At 43.1% G+C, this 8,486-nt stretch overlaps 1 non-coding gene across 1 annotated transcript; it reads left to right on the top strand.

The window, feature by feature from the left end:
- The first annotated feature begins 6,542 nt into the window (after positions 1-6,542).
- On the top strand, positions 6,543-6,615 carry TRNAR-CCU. Its single transcript has one exon. It is a non-coding gene; the product is annotated as a tRNA-Arg (tRNA).
- Positions 6,616-8,486: the final 1,871 nt, after the last annotated feature.

Genomic DNA, 8,486 nt, shown 5'->3' with positions numbered 1-8,486 from the left:
TCCCACTTGATTAGAAGTCCCTTTCTCCGGGAAGTCATGCTTCAGTTCCCTTGCCTCAGATGGGGTGCAGTTGATGGGGAGTCCTTTCTCTGTGCTCCTCAGACCCCTGTGTATTTATCCCTGTCGTGTTGTAAATTTCTCTTCAAGTGTCTGTTTGCCAAACACGTAGAGCCTGGCACATTATAGGTATTCAGTAAACATTTCTTTTTAAAAACTTTTTATTGATGAATAGTATATGTACAGCAAAATTAATATATCTTAAGCATACAGCCTTAATAAATTTTTGAAAACTGCACACACCATATAACCTGCACCCACATCTATAAACAGAACATTTCCAGGACTCTGGAAGCCCTCCTCATGCCGCCTTCTAGTCACTACCTCCCAAGTCCCCAGTCCTGACTTTTGCAGCATAGATTACTTCTGCCTGTTTTTGTACTTTATCTAAATGTAATCATGTAGAATGTACTCTTTTCTATCGAGGTTCTTTCACTCATCTTATGTTTCACTCAGTCTTCAATATTTCATATTTTTGTGTATAGTTGTAGATTGTTCATTCTCCTACTGTGTGTATACTATTAAGTTGTATGAATATGCTATAAATTTATCCATTCTACTGTTGATGGGCACTCAATAACTATTTCTTGAATAAATGAAGAAATCTGTCCATTCTGCTACATTTTGTATTTCTTGAGGAAAGAGACTGGATTTTATTAATCTTTAAGTCCCCAGGACCTAGCACAGGGCCTGGCACTTGGTGGGAGCCCAATGAGTATTTGAGGAATGAACTGATGCATAATTCCCCTGAGACTTTGTAATTAAACTGGTCACTTCCTCATCCTTGGTGGGGCCCCAGCTTCAGAGCCCTGGGTGATGCAGGTGAGTTGCTAGGCAACAGCATGAGGTTGGCTCCGGGGTCACAGTGGAGAGTATGCTGCGGAGGAGGCTGAGGCCGAGGTAATTGGAAACATTTCTATTCAGCAGCCTCTGAACTGCCTCTGGTTTCTCCCCTCCAGCCCATCCCCCACACAGCTGCAGGAGGGATCTTTCTAAAACAGGCATCGGACACAGCATGCTCTATTCCAAAACCTTTGAGCTCTCAGTTGAGGGAACTAAGGTTCTGAGATTTGAAATAACTTGTCCAATGTCCACAGAACAAGTCAAGTGCAGAGCTAAACCCAGGTTTGTCTGATTTTAAAGCCCAAGCCCTGGACTTCCCTGGTGGCGCAGTGGTTAAGAATCCGCCTGCCAATGCAGGGGACACGGGTTTGAGCCCTGCCCAGGAAGATCCCACATGCCGTGGAGCAACTAAGCCCGTGCGCCACAGTTACTGAGCCTGTACTCTAAAGCCTGCGAGCCGCAACTACTGAAGCCCGTGCGCCTAGAGCCCCTGCTCCGCAACAAGAGAAGCCACCACAATGAGAAGCCCGCGCACCGCAACGAAGAGTAGCCCCCGCTCGCCGCAACTAGAGAAAGCCCGCGCGCAGCAACGAAGACCCAATGCAGCCAAAAATAAATAAATAAATAAATTTAAAACACAAACAAACAAAAAAAGAGCTTTAAAGCCCAAGCCCTTTCCAGTAATTTGATTTTGAACAAGTTGGATCTGGGGTGCCCACAGGTCATTAGGTGGAGTGATTCAGGAGTTCGTGGGTCACATTGATGCCCTCCCCATCAAAGTCTTCAATGGGGTAGGTACTTCAGCAATAAGCAAGAACGAGAAGGCTGGGAGACCAGTTCTGTGTGGGAGAAGGATGACCTTGATGGTTCCCTACAACTTGGTATCTGGGGTTCCAATTGGTGGGCTTTGATCCAGAGAACAGCAGCATCAGGACACCAGGGCTTCTCTGCCTAACCTCACTGACCCCGGAAAGGCATAACATAGTGGTAAGCACTTGACCCATACTGGAAGAACAGAGTAGGGCTGCCAGGAAAGGATTCTAGGACAAAGGGATTAATTTTGAACAATGAGTAAGAGATCAGGTAGGTACAAGGGGAATGTGATGAAGGCAGTTCAAATGTCTAGATGTATGAGTTTAGGAGAGATTTAATAATCTGGTTGAAGCCTACTTTCCTAGGTGAAGTTAAAGTTCTTTCAAGCATTCATTCATTCATCCATTCCACAAATATTTCTTGGTTGAGCCATGTACCCTAGGCTTTAGTCATACTGAACTCACTGCTCCTAATACAATAAACAAAAGCTCTATGCCTCTCCAACCTTTGCATATGTACACAGTTCTATGGGACACCATGGCAGTAAGTCAGTCTAGATGTGGGATGGAGAAAGGGCATGTGAAGGAAGGCTTCCAGGAGGAAGTGTCTTCCAAACTGTTACCAGAAAGATGTGTATTGTTAACCAGGTCAGGAAAGGGGAACAGGGAACTGGTTTAGGTAGAGGAACAACATATGCAAAGGTTCAAAGGCAAGACAGCATGGACAATCGGAAGAAGCTTCTCACGGCAAATTCTTACACATTCTTCAAGTTTCCACTCAAACATGTGCCTTCTCCTTGTGGAGCTGTTCCCAGTTATTCCAAGGAGACTTGCATCCTCTCCTGTTCCCTGAAGACTTACAATGTCTTTTCTTAGCGGATTCATTACATTATATTGTCATTTATCTGGATTGTAATATTTTGTACTTGTCTTTTCTCCTAAAGACCATACGTTCCCTGGAGGCAGGGAATTATGCCTGATTCTGCTTTGTGACAGCAACTAGTAAACAGTGGTACTATCCCTTTATATCCCCAAATGAAAGGGGATTTTTTCCACTCATCACTGGGAGAAGACTGGAGTGCTGTCCCTCCTACTCAGGGACCCCAGATTCCAATTTACAACCTACTGACTCAGTGTTACATGCTCAGTTTCCCTTAGACCTTCCCATTTTCCCCATCCTCTTGCTCACTGCCTTGTACCATCTGTACCTGTCCATCTCCTCCTCAGGCTGGAAGTCCTTGGAGAGTAAGGATCAGGGTGGATTAATACCTTGGCTCCTCAGTGCCTAGTACAATGCCTGGCACACAGGGAGTGCTTCTCATTAATCACATGTGAAGGAGAAATATAAAGAACAATGAGTTGAATAATACATTCAGGGTGATTATAGACTCTAATTTAACTCAAAGACATCCCATTAAAAAAATTCTTCTTTCCTGGTAGCAATTTTCTATTTGGGGCCAGTGACTTGGTTTATTGAGAGACCTTAAAGTGCTGTCGATGTGAGCCAAAGAAGGTTCAGAAAGCCTTTTCTTGGCAGGGACTCAGTCCTTTCTATTATGTCAGTTTCTTTAAACAAAAAAGGATTTAAAAAACCTTTTTTAATTGATTCTCTTCTAAACACTCAAAGAAAGAATGTCTGTCCTGTGGCTGGACTGTGATTGACTCTAAAGAATAAAGTGGAGGTCTCTTAATTGTAAGAACGCGGAATGTCTGAACCTCCCCTACTACATATTGAGTGTAATTGGCAATAATTTCCCCTTCCCCCACTCCCTGATTGAGAGACAGCTCACTTCGCATTAGAAGAAAACCAGACCACTAACCTGGGAACCTGAGTCTCGGAAAGAGTTTATTTTACCAGAGCATGCTTCCAGAGGGAGCGGAAAGCAGGAAGCCTGCATTTTCTCTCTGCTTCAGTCCACCTGGTACCTGGACTTATCACCACGCTTATGATTGGCCTCAGCTTTCCCTCCTCCCTCTTGGGACACTTTGCAGCCTTCGAAATATTTGGGCAGATGTTTCCTGTGGAAAATATTCTACAGGGCTGCCCTCTGTTATATGAGTTTCTGGTAGAAGTATCAAAGGTCTGAAGCTGGGCCGCATATAGAGATCCTAGGAGGTATATTGTGCTTGTAAGTGATCTGTTGTAATATTAGAAAATTCCTTCTTAGAAATTTCTTCACATTACCAACAATTTAAAATCTCTTCTTCAGCAGGCAAACTTTGAAATATGTCAGACTCCTGGCCCTACCACTTATTGACTGTATAGTTTTAGACAAGTTGCCTAACTATCTCTGAAACTCAATTTCTTTTGAGGAAATAAATTTTGTTTTGAAATAACAGTTTCCACCTCCAAGGATTGTTATGAGGTAGAGAGAATAGGCATGTGAAAGAACCTGGCACATAGTAATCCCTAATAAATTATAACCATTATTAGTGTTATACCTTGGAACCAGAGGCTCAGTTGGTTTCCATATAAACACTTGCACTGGAGCTAGGGAATTCCTCTAGGCTTCCCTTCCTACCTGCTGCTTTGCACCACCTAGTCCACTCTTTCCTGGGGTCCTGCTTGGCTTCGCATCTTGACTCTTCCTTCTCATCTTGCTCTGTCTGCCTATAGTAATTTTGTTCCAATGCCTGGTTTGTAACTGACCAGAAAATATTTGATCAATCACTAAATGCAATCAGGGTTTGTATTAGTTTGCTAGGGCTGTCATAACAAAACACCACAGACTGGGTGGCTTCAAGAATAGAAATTTATTTTCTCTCAGTTCTGGAGGCTAGAAGTCTGAGATCAAGGTGTCTTCAGGTTTGGTTTCTCCTGAGGCCTCTCTCCTTGGCTTACATGTGGCCACCTTCTCATTGTATCCTTACATGGTCATCCCTCTGTCCACATATGCCCCCAGTGACTGTGTGTCCAAATTTCCTCCTTTCATAAGGACACTAGTTAGATTGAATTAGGCCCATCCTAATGGCCTCATTTTAACTTAATCACCTCCTTAAAGGCCCCATATCCGAATATAGTCACATTCTGAGGCACTGGGGGTTCGGGCTTCAACGTATGGATTTTGATGGAAGGAGACACAATTCAGCCCATAACAGGGTTCTAAGTAGTAAGCAACAGAAATTGACTCATTGATTTTAGCAGGAAAAAAAAATATTAAAAGGGCACTGAGGATTTCACAGAATCACAGGGAAGCCTTGGAAAATAGGCAGGAATGAGAGAGGTGAGGCAGTGAGTAACTAGACCACAACTCAAATCACATCACCAAACCAGTCTGGTGAGGGCATTGCTGCTGTGACCAGTGGAACTGCTGTCTCTGGATCCTGCATGCTGCCACTGCCCCACTGGCAACTCAGCATGCCTGCTGCTGCTCCCACTTTGCCACTAGAATGCATTCTCTATGGCCCCTACTCCTCTGGGTCACCAGCTCCTGATTCAAATTTGGGGTGGCTGTATCTGATGAGGACACATGCCCTTGCTTACTTGCAAGGGAGGCTGGAAAAGCAATCATCTTTTGTTTCCTGCTTCTCTATAAGGCTCTGCCTTCCACCAAGACTCAAGAAGTCTCTCAACATAAGAAGATTCAGAGCTGGGGCACTCAGAATTACAAGTGTCCACTACACTTAACAAACATTTATTGAACTTTTAATATCATGCCTTGGGAATACAAAGGTGACCAGCATCTGCCTTCAAGAGTTCCAAGTCTAGTATGGTGGGAGACAGATGAGTAAATGGGCAATTTGAATACACTGCGATAATGGTCATGATGGAGGAAAGCAGGAGGGGGCTGTTGAATTACAGAGAAGAGGAAATGACTCACATCAGGAGAAATCAGGGAAGATATTCTGGGAAAGATGATGGCATCTGAGACCTGAAGGACAAAGGAGTGCTAGCTAGCTAAGAAGTACATCTCCCTCCTACTATTCCAGGTGCCTGTTTTCAAAGCCTCTGATATGAGACACTGCTTGGCATTAGCATCCAATCTAGAGCTGTAGACACTATTGGCCAGGTACCCCAGCCTCCTGATCTAAGGACAGAGATTGGACACAAGTTTCCACAATACAGAGACATACCCCCATATGCACTGAATTCATTCATTCCTTCATTAATATTCTCAATCTCTTTTGGAAGTTTCTAGAACTGTCCAGCCCTGTACTAGGCAGAGGTAGGAGATGAAAAAAGAGAAGCCATGGTCTGCTAGGCAGAGGTAGGAGATGAAAAAAGAGAAACCATGGCTGTAGAGAAAAACAGGCCTGCAGTGGGGCTAAGGATGTGGTCCTGGGGAAGGTCTGCTGGTCACTCGGACTCATTCCCACAGACTGGTACATTACCATGATCCAGCATCCTGACAGGCTCAGAATTTTGATTTTTGTGGCACATGAAAAGTGGCTGCATCTCTCTGATTAGAGACATATCCTCAGACTCACATTAACAAAGATCACTGTGACTGATGCATAAACCAGAAGTCCATTTATTAATTTGCAAAAAAGAAGCACTATTTGCAACGCCAGTTTAATTCCCAAAGCAGACCAGAACACACATCAGAAGATCTGTGCATTTTCTCATGGGAAGCCAAGTATCTGGGGGTAGCCTGGTAGGCCTGGAATCAGAGCAAGGGGTGTGAGTCAATCTCAAGAGAGACCTCTCCATCAGTGAACTTAGACACTCTACTCACTTCAGCTGTTTCTCAACCCTGATTGCACATTAGAAGCATCTGGGGAGATTTCTTAAGCGCTCATGCTTGGGCTCTCTCTTCGAGGTTCTGATTTAGTTGGTCACAGCAAAGCCCAAATGGGAATCTTACTTTAAAAGTAGCTGAGACTGGGACTTCCCTGGTGGTCCAGTGGTTAAGACTTCATGCTCCCTATGCAGGGGGCCCGGGTTCGAACCCTGGTCAGGGAACTAGATTCTGTATGCTGCAACTAAGAGCCCACATGCTACAACTAAAAGATGCCGCATGCCGCAACAAAGACCCAGCGCAGCCAAATTAATTCATTAATTAATTTTAAAAAAAGTAGCTGAGGCAAGTCTAACATGAAGCAAAGGGCTACTTTCTAGGTCTTGTCAAGGAAATCATGATGTTAATGTTACTTAGCTAAGACTTCTCATCCCAGGGCAGTGTCTGGAGAGATACCTATGACTTTCCCTTTTCAAGTTTCCATGGCTGACCATCCTCCTTTTTCTATTCACACAGATGTTCTCCAAACAGAATATGTTACAATTGATATGGTTTCTACTCATTAAATCACAGTCAGTTTCTAGGTCTGCAGCTTTGAGAGTACTTCCAGATCACCTTGGCCACTTGGTGAGAGTTTTGAGTGTTCCCAAACTTCTCTGACAGTTTTACACAGGGGCTCTTAGCTTCCTACAGATGGTTAATTTCATTTATGGAGAGTGGATTTTATTTCAGGGGCAACCTTATTCTCAGTCTTTTTGAGGATGTCCCACTGTTTGCCATCAAGCATCCAGAGATTAATCTGAGGCTGTGGAAATTCAAAGAGAAAGTTTAATTACGAGTTAACTCTGACTATTATGGACATAGTGGTGGCTCAATTGAGCCACCACTATGTCCATAATAGAGAGGTTTTGACCTTTTCGGGGTATGTGACCTTGGGCAAAGGCTTTATTACCCTGAGCTTCATTTGTAACCTGTGGATTATCATGCCTAGGCTTTTATTTTATATATATATATTTTGGCTGCGTTGGGTCTTCGTTGCTGTGTGCGGGCTTTCTCTAGTTGCGGTGAGTGGGGGCTACTCTTCGCTGCGGTGCACGGGCTTCTCACTGCAGTGGCTTCTCTTGTGGTGGAGCGCGGGCTCTAGGCGTGTCAGCTTCAGTAATTGTGGCACGTGGGCTCTAGAGCGCAGGCTCAGTAGTTGTGGCACACAGGCTTAGTTGCTCTGCGGCATGTGGGATCTTCCCGGACCAGGGCTCGAACCTGTGTCCCCTGCATTGGCAGGCGGATTCTTAACCACTGCTCCACCAGGGAAGTCCTATCATGCCTAGGCTTTAGAGTTGTGGTGAGCAGTAAAGATACCGTATGAAAAATCCTTGGCATGATGTAAGCCCTCAATGAAAATAACTTTTAGTATTGATATTATTGAAGGAATCTGTTTTTCAAAAGTTAGGGAGTATTTTCTCAGAACCAAACTCCTTCTCTCTTTAGTTTTTTAGAATAGTAATTTTATCATGCTTTAAAAATAGTAATACATGCTCATAAAAAATTCAAGCAGTACAGAAAAACACAAGGAAGAAAGTAACAGATCACTCTTAATTCTAACACTCAAAATAACATCTTTAACATATGGTGAAAATCATTCTGAACATCTCTATATGTATTTATACAGGATAACTGACACAGAGAAGTAATTTTAAAGGGCTCACACTGAGCAAGATGTTTCAAATAAAATATTTAATTAAAAAGCCTTATTGAAGTTAATTTAACAAATAAAAAATGATGAAAGGATTGATGAATGATAAGTTATGAAAAAGATTATGAAAATAATTGGAGTTGTCATTTTTTTTTAAACTACACATTTTAATGTTAGACGATATTGACTATTGTCTATCATAAGGATGATTAATACTCTATACTTCTCCCATCTCCTCTCCTACTGTCTAATTTTTGTTATTATTTTTACTTTGCCAATATTCATAATGTTTACACTAATTCCTCAAGTTGTTTAGGCTAAGTTCTAGATTTAAATAGATGCAATCTTTGGGACTTCCCTGGTGACACAGTGGTTAAGAATCCACCTGCTGGGCTTCCCTGG

Source organism: Balaenoptera musculus, chromosome 1, assembly GCF_009873245.2.
Source record: "Balaenoptera musculus isolate JJ_BM4_2016_0621 chromosome 1, mBalMus1.pri.v3, whole genome shotgun sequence".
NCBI lineage: Eukaryota > Metazoa > Chordata > Mammalia > Artiodactyla > Balaenopteridae > Balaenoptera > Balaenoptera musculus.
The sequence above is the reverse complement of the archived record's forward strand: the minus strand, read 5'-3'. Positions and strand labels throughout refer to the sequence as shown.